The sequence below is a fragment of a genome, unplaced genomic scaffold (genome assembly GCF_019419815.1).
Source record: "Pyrus x bretschneideri cultivar Hongxiangsu unplaced genomic scaffold, Pyrus_bretschneideri_v1 Contig58, whole genome shotgun sequence".
NCBI lineage: Eukaryota > Viridiplantae > Streptophyta > Magnoliopsida > Rosales > Rosaceae > Pyrus > Pyrus x bretschneideri.
This window is the reverse complement of record NW_025999796.1, coordinates 2554953-2568348: the sequence shown is the minus strand read 5'-3', so window position 1 is coordinate 2568348 and position 13396 is coordinate 2554953.

Sequence of the window (13396 nt, the reverse complement as noted above, 5' to 3'; positions counted from 1 at the left end):
ACAATGTAATTCGATCCTTCTCTAAAACAATACTCTCAATCACATTACTAGGGTATGGATTTATAATGTCAAACCCCTAATGTGATTATTCCTTCTTATATGATTCATTTGAGACGTATAGGAACGCTTTCCTTTATTACGCTCGATACTTCGGCCGAAGATTCCCGAATCATATCTTAGAGTATTCATCCTCTCTTATCGAAGATTAGAGATTCCTTGTTGCGCATTCACTTGCCTTCATGGCTAAGTGGCTTAACCCCAACGATGCCTTGGACACTCTCGAATGGAATGACTTTAACATAATCAAAGATTAAGTACTTAACCACAAGACAACGAGATGCCTCAGGTCAAAGGATTACTTACATTATTCCAACCATTAGAGTTACTTGCTTGACATGTGAGTAGACCTCCATGCAAGTACTCTCGTTCGATTGTGTTCAGTGAACTCATTCCCTTAATGAGCACCTACATGCTTGTCTTAGTGTCGCTACACGAATGGGATGAGACTTTCCATCCTTCCAATTGAAGCGGACATAGTATGTACCAGTCTATGGATTGTCAGTATCCCTCCGACAATCCTTATGACCAGGAACCTTTTTGGACATGATGGTTATGAGAAGAAGGTCTCTGTAACCTAACATCATTAGGTTACTTCTTCCATCGATCCATTGTCCATGGATTCACTATTTAGGACATATTTCGTTCATTGAGATAGTCCCAATTAGTATCTTTGCCTTCCGATGTATAAGAGTCATATATACATCAATTCATTGTCCTGAAAGGTTTCTTCCAAAGATTGACTTTCAGGGCATATTTCCAACAATGCTAATCTACTCTAAACTGACTTAAAAACACAAAACTAGACTCAAAAACAGAAAACTAGACTCTAACAACTCAAAACAAGCTAAATAGACTCAAAACACACAAACCAAGTTAAATTGACTCGAAATAGACTCTAAGAAGTTATTTGGACGAATTTTAGACTATTAAGACTCAAAACACTAAATTGGACAGATTTGAACACTTTTCTAACTAATCTAACACACTTAATTAAAGGGGAATTTGATTTGGACGAAATTAAAGTAAAAACAAACAGATTTAAAGACTTAAACAACTTTGAACGAAATTAGGGAAAACTATGGGTGATAAGCTAGCTAGAGGGTTGATAGGAGCATATTCATGCGACTTAATTAGCTTGTTCTCGTGCATTTATGTTGTGTTTACTTAGTTATTTTAGTGTTTAAGGCCACTTTTGTGTATTTTCAGATTATAAGGCCAAAGTGTGCAAGAAGATGCAAATTGGAGTCTTTTGGAGCGAAAGAGGAATGAATGAGTTGAAGACTTGAAGAAACGACGAATTCCTACTCCAACGATGAATTCCTACCAAAACGAGGAATCCTACTCAAACAAGGATTCCTACTTGAAGTAGGAAAGTTAACCCTAGGTTTCCCGTTTTGGTAACCTTTCCTAATCTTAAATGTCCGTATTTTCTAGCCACTTTGAAGGCCTTGTATGCACTTTAGGACACAAAACAAAGGGCCTAGCCCACTTTAACACCCTTTGCAGTGCCTTTCTCCTAATTCCCTTCCCTTGCCGTGCAAGGGGGGCACTTTTGTCCAATGTTGTGCACTTAAAACCTAATTGCAGGCATCTTCCACACACCTTCCACCAACCTAGCCGCACCCTACATGCATTATTATTGATTCTTTTCATATTGCAGCCACCATCATACATTTATTCCCCCCTAGCCGACATTTCCATATTCCCTCCTTCATCATTAAGCCACATGCACTCTTCATCATTCAGCCACCATCCCTTTTTCCCATCCTTTGCCGTGCATTCACCCTCCATTCCAGCCATCTTCCACAACTTTCCAACCTAGCTGCACCTTTTAATCATTCCCCCTTTAATTTATGATTTATTTCCTAACCCTACATGCATTATTTATTCACTCTTCATCATTGCAGCCACCATCATGCATATATTCATCCCTTAAGCTGTCACACTCCACACCATCACATTATTCCCTCTCAGCCGCAAGAACTCTCCCATTCTCTCCCTTCAATCCGTGCATTCACCACCAATTCCAGCACCATCCACACCTTGCCGCAGCCTTTCCACCATTCTCCCCTCCATTCCACACCTCCACACACCTTCCACAACCCTTGCCGCACCACCTAACTTCCCTAAATCCATCCCCAACCCAAAATAACATCCACAATCATCACACACGATCTCTGCCGCAGCAAAGAGAAGAATAAAGAGGAGCCTAGACGCGCAGAAATTCAAGTGGATTCGTTGGGCGTTCTAGGTGTAATCAATCCTTTGTTCGTTATGTTTAAATTCAATTTTATTTCTCTTTCTGTGAACATGAGAGGCTAAATCCCTAGTTAGCTAGGGGGTGATTCGAAACCATGTTTATGCTTGCAATATGAATTAATTACCTTTAGTTGGAATTTCATGAGTTGTGGATTCAATTTGTTTAATTGTTTGATTGATAACTTATTTATGTATGTTTATTGAGAGTGCACGCTTAATTTTCATGCATGAATATGACGCTAGAATATAAGTGAGTTTCACCTAATAGTTATGAACTTATATTCACAAGTAGTGGAGGTTGCTTATAAACAATCGCGTTAAATGAATTCTTGGCACTAGTTTCATGCTCATCATAGTAACGAATGCCTCGTCAACACTTATAGTTTTCATGATGCTTAATGATCTTTGATTGTATCTTTATTGTGCTTTTCACGTAAAGGACTTTTGGAGAATGTTTTGAATTGCGATGCGCTAACCCATCCAATTCATTAACTTAAGGAGAACTTGACGGTTAATTTAAGCGGACCTAATTAACCCGGGGTGTTGAGTTTCATAATTTATCGAAAGACCGACTGAAAATCATTTTGTATGCAAGTGTAACATGTGTGGAGAAGAACCTTCTAGCTATCATTCATCCATATTTTCATCAAATTCATATTTACAATCTGTTTGAATTACATTCTGTGCATTTTCTTTAATTTCGTCAAAACCTCAATCCCCCTTTACTTTAGTGTCCAATTTAGTTAGAAAGTGTCTTAGTTTGTGTTTCTAAGTGTTTTGATTCATTTTATTACCCAAATTCGTCTAAAGTAGTCAAAGTGCTCCAAACTGCCCAGAAAGTGTTTTTAAAGCAGTTTTGAGTGTTTTGGGTGCTGTTTGAGTCTTTTGGTTTGTCTTAGTGTTTTAAGTGTTTAGTTTTGCATTCTTTTAGTCTAGTTTAGTGTTTTAAACTTTATTTTACGTTTTTGAGTCAGTTTCCAAGTGATTTTGCAATCCCTCCTATTCCCCGGTTAAGAATGATCCCTACTTATACATATACTACAATTGTCACAAGAGGGTTTTAATTTGTGTGCTTATTTAGTTCGCATCAAGGGTCCTTCTCCACACATGACACACTTGCATACAAATTGATTTCCAGTTGCTTTTCCAATAAACCATGAACCTCAACACCCCAGATTAACCGTGAACATCACTAATTAACTCTCAGATTTTCCTTAAGTCATTGAATTGGATGGAATATGCATCAGCAACCAAATTATTCTTCAATAGTTCCCTACATGAACAGCATAATAGAGATACAATCAAAGATCATTAAGCTTTGTGAAAATCATAAGCATTGACAAGGCATTCGTATCTATGAAAAGCATGATACTCTTGCCAGGAATTTACTTAACACGATCGTGACTAGCAACCTCCACTACTTATAAATATAAGTTCATAACGATTAGGAGAAACTCCCTTATATTTTAGCATCAAATTCATGAATGCAAACTAAGCAGGCCCTCTTAATCAACACACAAGAATAAGTTCTTAATCAAACAGTTAAGTAAATTATATTCACAATTTATGAAATCAAAACTTAAAGTAATCAATTCATATTGCAAATATAATCATGGTTTCAAAGTGTCTTCTAGCTAAAACAAGTTTAGCTCCTCATGTTCGTAAAACAAAGATAATTAAACTTAAACATTAAAAACAAAGATAGAATACACCTAGAAACACTCCAAGTGGCTCCTCATTCCTTCCTTGCTGCGTACAAAAGGGATTTCTGAATTTAGGCTCTTGAGGTGTGGTGGATGGTGTGGTGTGAATTTGGGGTAGAGGGTAGTGGTTTATGAGTGTTGCGGCATCATGTATTTATAGGGTGAAGGGAAGGCACAAATTTAGGCTGAAAAGGAGAGGAATTAGGACTCCAAATCACCAAAGAACAAGGACACTTTCAATCAAATTTCAAGGAGGGCAAGGAATGGTTCTTGTGGCAGATTCTAGAACTTCTAGAAGGGTTACATGTAGCATAAACTTAGGGCATGAAAATAGGGCTTCTAGAACATGATATTTAGGTGATTTAATGTGAAAATGAGTCCTCTTTGAAGCTGGAATTAAGGTAGGAAAAGATTAGGATAGAATAAGATAAGATAAGGTTGGATAAGGTTTGGATAAGATAAGGAAATTTGGATAATATTCCTTCTTTGTAGCTGATTCCTTATCTTCCAAGTCTTCAATTTAATTCTTCCAGATGTTAATCACATTCCTAGCCTCTCTTGATCTTTAAATTCTTCCATTCACCTTGCTCCATACATATGCAATTCATTCCAAGCCCAAAACTGCTCCAAATAGCACCAAATTGCACTTTCTTACCAACTTTGTCATTTAAACCTACAAACACACGAAAATATCGTAAAACACTATAATAAATAGAAACTAACTAACTAAATGCAAAGAAACAAGCTAACAAAGTCGCATAAATATGCTCCTATCATTAATCGGCCAGGAGGTTTAGCAGTAATGTGTGTGGACAAACATATGACTAGTTTGTCGATTCATCAACCAAAACCATAAGTATTTATATGGTCCGCATTTTGGTTGGATTAGTCCACATATATTCCCTTGAATCCATTGTGAAAAATGATGATTTCGTATCTTTGCGAGAAATGATATAGAAAATTAATTTCCCTAATGAGCAGGCTTGGCAAAGTGTGCATGTAGACACAAGATCCTTACTTCGGGTAAGGAGATGCGTCGTAGCATCATTGTTCGACCTAAGTGTCCCAAAAGGTCGTGCGAAAGCAAGTAAACTACTCAATCACCTTACTCAAGGCCGGCCACATGTGGTGTATTCCCAATTTGGAGACAACTCATTGGCCCCAAATCAAAGCTTCAGGCTCATTTTTAGAGATGATGCAAAGCTATTTCACTCTATTTTATTTAGTTGTTTCATTTATGATCATTGTCATCTCAAATAGCCTTAAAAACTCAACGACAATGAGAATTTAAGGTTCCTTAAATGGTGATGCAGCACTATTCATACAACGAGGAGCGTGCAAATGCTCTTAATCAGGTTGGATAGATCTGAAGTCATTGTTAAAGATGTGATTTAGGTGTATAGACCTGAAGTCATTGTTAAAGATGTGATTTAGGTGTAAAGTTAATGTGTGTAGTATCACATTCATCCAAACAACTAACTACCCCATATTCCTACCTAATCACGTGGTTAATTGAATTGGTCACATGTATACAAGAAACATGATTCAATTAACTCATATTCGGGGACAACATCAATAAGATTATCCATAAGTAAAACATACACCAAACTTGAATCTAAGAACATGGAAAAATGTTCACAAAGTAAACCAAAGTTACTAGTAATGGATTCGGCCAACAAAGCCATTCATGTCAAATTTCTGCTCGTCTAACAGTGTTCGGTAGAGCAAAACTAGTCTCACATATTGACTACTAAAATGGTACTCCTTAACAACATTGGTAGGGGCACGAACAGGTGCATAACCAATCATCTATTCCATCAAGATGGAAGTAAATTTTGCAGGGTTAAGGTTTGGGAATACTATCCCTTATTCTTGAAGTTTTAGGTCTTAGGTACCAAGAATCATGCTTCAAGCATGATGCCATACCTAGACAAGCCCTGAGTTTACCATATGTTTGTGGTAGTAATCAGATCCAAGAATTTGATAAACTTCTGCTTTCTATACTACTGCTTCAGGGGCAAGTTAGAATCATGGAAGGACGAGAAAAGTATTCTCCAACCAAAATTCGATCAAATTTATAAATTTCAGAATTGTACTCATTCATGGACGTAATCATAGTGTGCTTCAGGCAATGTCTTTCATGATTAAACGATCCATAGAAGTGAGCTAAAGAGCCATGGAACCCTCGTTCGGGAGGTATTTTCGTTTGTATTGCTTTGGGTATAAGTCTTCGAATGAAGATCATGGCAGAGGCTTATTCAGCTCTTCCATACCATTGTTGGCTACAATGGTTTCTCAACTTCTTGATGGTCAAGTGGAGATTCACGTCTTATACCCCACATAAAGTGGTTTCTGTTAGAAATGTCCAAATAAGGGAAATCGAACTTGTGACGGTTCGACAATCCACTGAATTAGAGGGAACAAGATTGTGATTGGTGATATGGGAAGGAATCATCCATAAGCATTAAAGTTAGAACATTCGAGTTCTAAGACATGATTTTCATGAAAAACATCGGGTTTTCATAGGTGTATTTGTTTTAAGAAAACTTCGGGTTTCAAAGGCACTAAATTTGAAACAACAGGTTCAATTTAGTTTATGAACGTTTAGTTCATAAAAGAGAGGTTCTTGCAAGGACACAGAATACAATATACAACTAAGTGTAATGAATTTGAGTTTCTTCAGGAACTCAAGTGTGAGAGTTTTGTTACTACGAAAGTATGTCAACGATTCGAAGTATAAAAAAATAAATTATTGAATCGTTAATGTCCAAAAGTGATATTCAGGTCAATAATTTTGGATTCATTATCGGATTAATGGACTGCATGTCACTTTTAATTAATTCAATAAATCGGGACCAAACGAGGCTAATTGTAGAAGAAAAAATAATAATAACATTCGGGTTAAAATTATTTAAAATGCTAAATAATAGCATAGGATCAAAAATACCATAGCCCAAAAATTGGGCTAGGTGCCGTGAGGAAAAAGGCAAGGCCCTAAAGGCCTCGGGAATGGGTTGCAGGCCATGGGCCTGCTGGGTTGGAGGCCCCAGCAGCCTTGGCTGTTGGTTTTTGGGCCTAGGGGATTGGGGGACTTGGGGCCTAGCACGGAGCTGGCATGGTTGAGGCGCAGGAACCCAACCATGTGGCTAGCGTCATATTGGGCAGCAGGGGCCAATCCCAATTATATGGGCTAGCATCGGAGTGAGCAGGCTTCAGACCTGGGTGCGCGCAGGACGAGAGCCCAGCGATAAAAGCTTGCCACCGGTTGGGTCTAGCAAACAGAGCCCAATTTTCCCTTTTGTTTCCTTTTTTCTTTTTCAATTTTGTTAGTGTTCAAGAAACCCTAGAATTGCTTCTAATTTGATTTTATACTTTGACTCACATATTCCACATAGCAAATATAATTGCGTAATGCATGAAACAAATATATATATATATATATTGACAAATATATGAACATATACAATATATATATCGTAAGGAAAATATAAACATAGGGGGTTCATACATCATGGGAAATGTTTTCATGCTTCAATGTCGTTTCAAATATCTTACTTTATGCGTACCTAATTGCTGAAAAACATCAAAAGCCTATGAATTTGTAGAAGATCTTTCTCGGAAAGCCGGAATTACATCTCCAATGCGTTGTATCACGTTCAACATAGAAAAATTAAATTGAATCAATTGCATGTAAATCAATTCAATAAAATAATAAATTAATCATAAAAAGAATGATTAAAACGTAATACTCCCCCTGAATCGAGAATAAATTTTCTTTAGCGCAGCGTCAAGAGTGTACTGATAACGTGTTGTAGGCATAATTTACTAAACAATTATGGAGTCCATAGAGAGAGAAAGGTGAGGCAATAGTAAAGAGAAGAAAGAGGCGTGTAATTGTGAGGTGTGTTTGTATCACCTCATTGTGCCTTTATTTATAGTAATAGGGAAGGTTATTTCCTTACCCTTTTAGGATAGTCAACTACTAATAGGAATATAAGAGATACTCATAGATACATTAGGATTTAGACAATCACATTCCTAATCTAATAGGACTGTAACAAAAATTACCTTTTTTTTTTTTTTTTTGGAAGACAACAAAAATTACCATTTAATGTTACGTAAAACTGAAGAAAAATTTGATAAATTAATCTCCTTGTCCTCTTGTTTTTTGGTCCAATTCTTTCGTAATGTTGTCCAAGCCATGTCAATTTAAGAATATTATATCTATTCGACATTTTTTGTTCTTCCTTTCATATTTACTTTTTAACATCAACTTGTTTCTTTGTTATAAAAAAATAATTAAAAAAAATTAAAAAAAAAAAACAAAAGGCAACTTGCTCACAAAGTTTTCCACCCCTAGAACAATACTAGTATTTTGATTTTTTTTTTCTTTTTTATTAAGAAAGAGATAGCTAGTGGCAAGCCATAATTATCTATCTTTTTCGTGTCTGGAGAGGCTATAAAAATTTTCATACCATGGCCACAATCAAGCAGAGTCAAGTAGACTCAGCAATTTGAAACATCGAATCCAGAACCTCCCACATTTTTTGTTTATTGGAAAGCTGCAATATGTGCCCTTATCACTGAGCACCTTAATGTAGTTAATACTAGTATTTTGATAAGTTACCAAAATAAAAATAAAAAATTTAAGGGATCTATAGTTAAAATTAGATATTTTCTCATTTGCATGGACATGACAAATGCATGTTCGGTTACATAAGGCCAACTTTTTTTTTTAATTTTCTTTTAGCACAAGGATATATCTATCTATTCTATTAAGAGAAGAGCCCTTGTCAACTTTTTTTTTTTTTCTGTTTTTTCGAATTTTGCCCTTACTTTTGAATACACAATATTGACATGAGAAGGCAAAAAAGTAATTTTGTACCTTTTGACAAAATGACAATCATATCCCTATTTTTCCTATTTTACCCTTGCTTTTGATACACAATATTTACATAAGGAGAACAAAAAACATTAATTATGTAATATTAAAATAAAATATGCACTTATTAAGAGAAATTGTCCCACCATCATTTTTTCTTGCTCTTTTTAAAATTTTAAAAACTAATCACACTCCTTAATAAAATATAAAATAAAAAATAAGACAAAAAATTAAATGATATTGTTCACACACACAGTGTGTGCTCATCAACTAGTTTTACATTAAGAAGAGAGGGAGTTCGGCTAAGTTATATGATAGACAACTTAATTTGGTATCGAATTCACCATCCACGTGATTCGAACCTAAGATCTCTCACTTACAAGTAAAGAGAAATATCACCAGTAAAAAACAATGAATCCTCTAGAGTTTCGATCATATCCAATTGAGAGGGCTAAAGGTCCAAAACCCAAAAAATAGCCTAATTTGCCCAAAAAGTCATCTTTAACCGATGGTTGGGCTATAATTTTGTAGAGTCACCACACCATTATTTGACCAAAGGGGTATCACGCTGGCCAAATGTAGCCCTCGACTTAGCCATTTTTTGAGAGCCAACTCCTCAATTGCAATAATTGATCCAAATTCAATAGCTAGATTTAAAAAATCAAATGGTAGTTTAATTAAACTAACTAATAAACTTAAAGTAATAAATTAATGAGGGGATATGTTCAGCCCCTTCGATTGAAGATAGTATATAAATATGATCTAACATTATTCATTTAAGAATAATATTTTGCAGTACTATAATTGTGAAATGACTATTGTTACATCCCACATCGTCCAGGGAAGTGGATCATGTAAGCCTTATATGTATATTCTCATCTCTACCTAGCACGAGGCCTTTTGGGAGCTCACTAGCTTCGGATTCCATGGGAACTCTGAAGTTAAGCGAGTAGCACACGAGAGCACTCCCATGATGGGTGATCCACTAGAAAGTTCTCGTGTGAGTTCCCAGAAACAAAACCGTGAGGGCGTGGTCGAGGCCCAAAGCGGACAATATCGTGCTACGGTGGAGTCAAGCCCTGGATATGGTGGGGGCTGGGACTGGGATGTGACAATTTGGTATCAAAGCCAATCCCTGGCCGGATGTGTTGACAAGGACGTCGAGCCCCTAAGGGGGGTGGATTGTTAGATCCCACATCTCCCAGGGGAGTGGATCCTGCCTTATATGTATATTCTCATCTCTACCTAGCACGAGGCTTTTTAGGAGCTCATTGGCTTCGGGTTCCATGGGAACTCCGAAGTTAAGCAAGTAGCACGCGAGAGCACTCCCATGATAGGTGACCCACTGGGAAGATCTCGTGTGAGTTCCCAGAAACAAAATTGTTAGGACGTGGTCAGGGCCCAAAGCATCAAGCTCGAGATGTGGTGGGGACCCGGACTGGGATGTGACAACTATATTTAGACATTTCGATTGAAAATAGTCTTGTAATTCACGAGTTATTGACTCATAACACATCATGAATATATCACTTGGCTGGACTCCATTCAATGATATAATGGGGTCCTGGACTCTTCTCTTTCCGCGGATAACCAATTGACTCAAAGAGAATAAAAAGATGAATTCACACGTTCAAAAGAGATGTTGAAAAGTGAATTTAATAATTTTTTAAAAGGAAAGAAAAGGGGGAAACTCGACTGTAAAGTAGTAATCTATATTCTCATTCCACAAAAATGAAAAAAGAAATTTGAAATTATTACATGATAATGATTGTCTCTCCTAGGATGCACATGTTCTTCTATTTGTAAATAACTTATTTTAACCGAAAAAATCAACCATTGAAACATTTCAATTTATTAATCGTCATTTGTAGATCAATTCAACAAAAAATAATTTGAATTGGAGAACATTTAATCATCTAAACGTATCAAATAATGAACAATGTATCATGGATAAATTACTCGATACCTATATCGTCGATTTGCTCGATATATTTGAACGCCTAAATGATCCTTGAGTGAGATGATTTTTCGCTTGGGTGATCTTCAACTTCAACTGAATATTAAGAAATTGAATGGTTCCAATTATAAAATTTGTACGTTCAAGATATGTTGTTCGAAAGAAGGAATGCAAGTAATATTATTGTTATATTTGTTTTGTTTTCTTTTTCCTTAACAAACGATTGGATGATTAAATTAAAAGGAAATTTAATAAATGGTCAATAAAATTTTTACTAATGAACTATATATTAAGAAATTGGTCAATTTTTATTTTGAACTTAATCAATGAAATATTTTTGTTAACTAGACATAGGTCAATGAAGAATGCTACATGGGTTTCAAGTCCATATAAATAGTTATAAAATTACTTTTTTGCCCTAACTTAAATTAAAAAGAGGTTTATGATAGTCTCTCCCAAAAATCCTCTCCTTTTATGTACATGAAGATAACACAAATGCCTCTCTCTCGTTGATGAATCAATACAAGCCATAAATCCATAACTGAAACCCAGCAATACAAATCTCTCTCTCTCTCTCTCTCTCTCTCTCTCTCTCTCTCTCTCATTTATATATGAATCAATACAAGCCATGAATCTATACTTGAAAGGCCGTCAATAAAAATCTCTTCGGTTGTAGCAGTGGTCACGAAAATCTCATCGCTGCCACTAAATTTGTCGTTCGACTGTTATATCTCATCGATCAGCCACTAAATTTCATTAATCCATGACTAATCTCATTAATCATTGGCTAGACAAGCCGTTGTCAATCGAGTTCATAATAACAATGAGAGATCAAGAGGGGAGAGTGTTGTTGATTGAATTCACACAGAGAAAAGTGATGGAGGAAGGAGAAAGAATGGAAAATTTGAAATCAGTTTATTTTCAATTTGGGTCTTGCTTTGGAACGTCCAAGTTGATTTTTTTGGGTTTTTTTGTTGGGTTAGAGGTTTGGGATGGAGAACGAAAGACAAATTGGTTTTTGACATGTTTAATTGAAGCCCAAATTAGATGCTGCATAAAAAAAAATTAAAACCAGAAAACAGACACTACATTGCAGTGTCTGAATTAAAATGTCAAAAAAAAAAAAAAAACAGAGTCAAGAAATGAACACTGCATTGTAGTGTTTGAATCCAAATGTAAAAATAATATAAAAACAGAACTAGGAAACATACACTGCATTGCAATGTCTGAATCTAAATGTAAAAATTAAGAGTCGCACGATTAGTGATGGAAAAAACAGAACTAGGAAATGGACACCACAACGCAGCGTTTGAATCCAAATGAGAACAAACCCTGCATTGCAGTGTCTGAATTCTTATGGACCTATTCCAAAATATAAAAATATGAGAAAGAGTATGTCAATTCAAGCGGGTGACAGTTGTAGTGATAGATTTTGTAATTATTGTTTATTTTAAAGGCATTTAAGTATCATAATAAATAATTGTTCTATTTATAATTAACATAAATATTATTGATCTATTGTCAATATTATAACTTTTTATTGATTTTATACAAAATTACCCCAAATTAAATTCATCAAAAGAGGAACGGTGATTGAAGCTTGAGTACAAAAGACTAGAGCACCCTACTTTAGTCAACTTAACTAAACTCACTAAACTCAATTCAGCAGTTGAGTTTAGCAGATAACTCATGACGAGTCACTATTTTTCTTACTTAGATCAAATTTTACATGAGTCAAGCACAAAACCCATCAATTCTCTTAACTAATTATTTTTTATATTAAATACAATGATAATTTAGTATTGAACTGAATAGTCCATCCTTAATAATTTAGAATTGAACTGATCATTCACAGTTTTATGTTGTAGGGAAGTATCATGTAGTTTATATAGAGTTTGATTTTTATATTATTTTTCTTTTGGAAAATGATTTTTATATTATTCTACTTACTGGATAGGAGGATAAATGTACCAAGTATTTTTCAATATTCAAAATTTGCCTAAAATAAAAAAACTCAAAATTTGCCAATTCTTGCCAAGAAATAATTTGAACTACATTATTTTTGAAGTATTTGTAGATTTGTCCCTCAAACATGTAAAGAATTGCTAATTTCTCCCTTGAACTAATTTTAGCCGATTACCCGTAAACTTTTGCAGTAGCTAATTTTACCCTCCGAAGTCCGAACTTTAACTTTAGTCAATTTTCTCTAGTGTTAAATTTTAAATTTTTCATCCAATTTTCCTTTTCTTTTTGCTCCTGTACGGTTATCAAGTGAATCGATGGAAAATTTGATGAAAATTTTAAAATCTAACATCAAGATGAAAATTAGCTACTTATAAAAGTGCTGAATGATAACCAGCTGAAACTAATGTTCAAGAAGAAAATTAGCTAATTAAAAAAATTCAAAAGATAATCGGTTAAAATTAAAATTTAGGAAAGAAAAATTAACAAGTCAATGCAAGTTCGTAGGACTGTCCACAAATATGCCTAAATATTTTGAAATAAGAAAAAAAAAATTCTCAAAATTTGACTTCC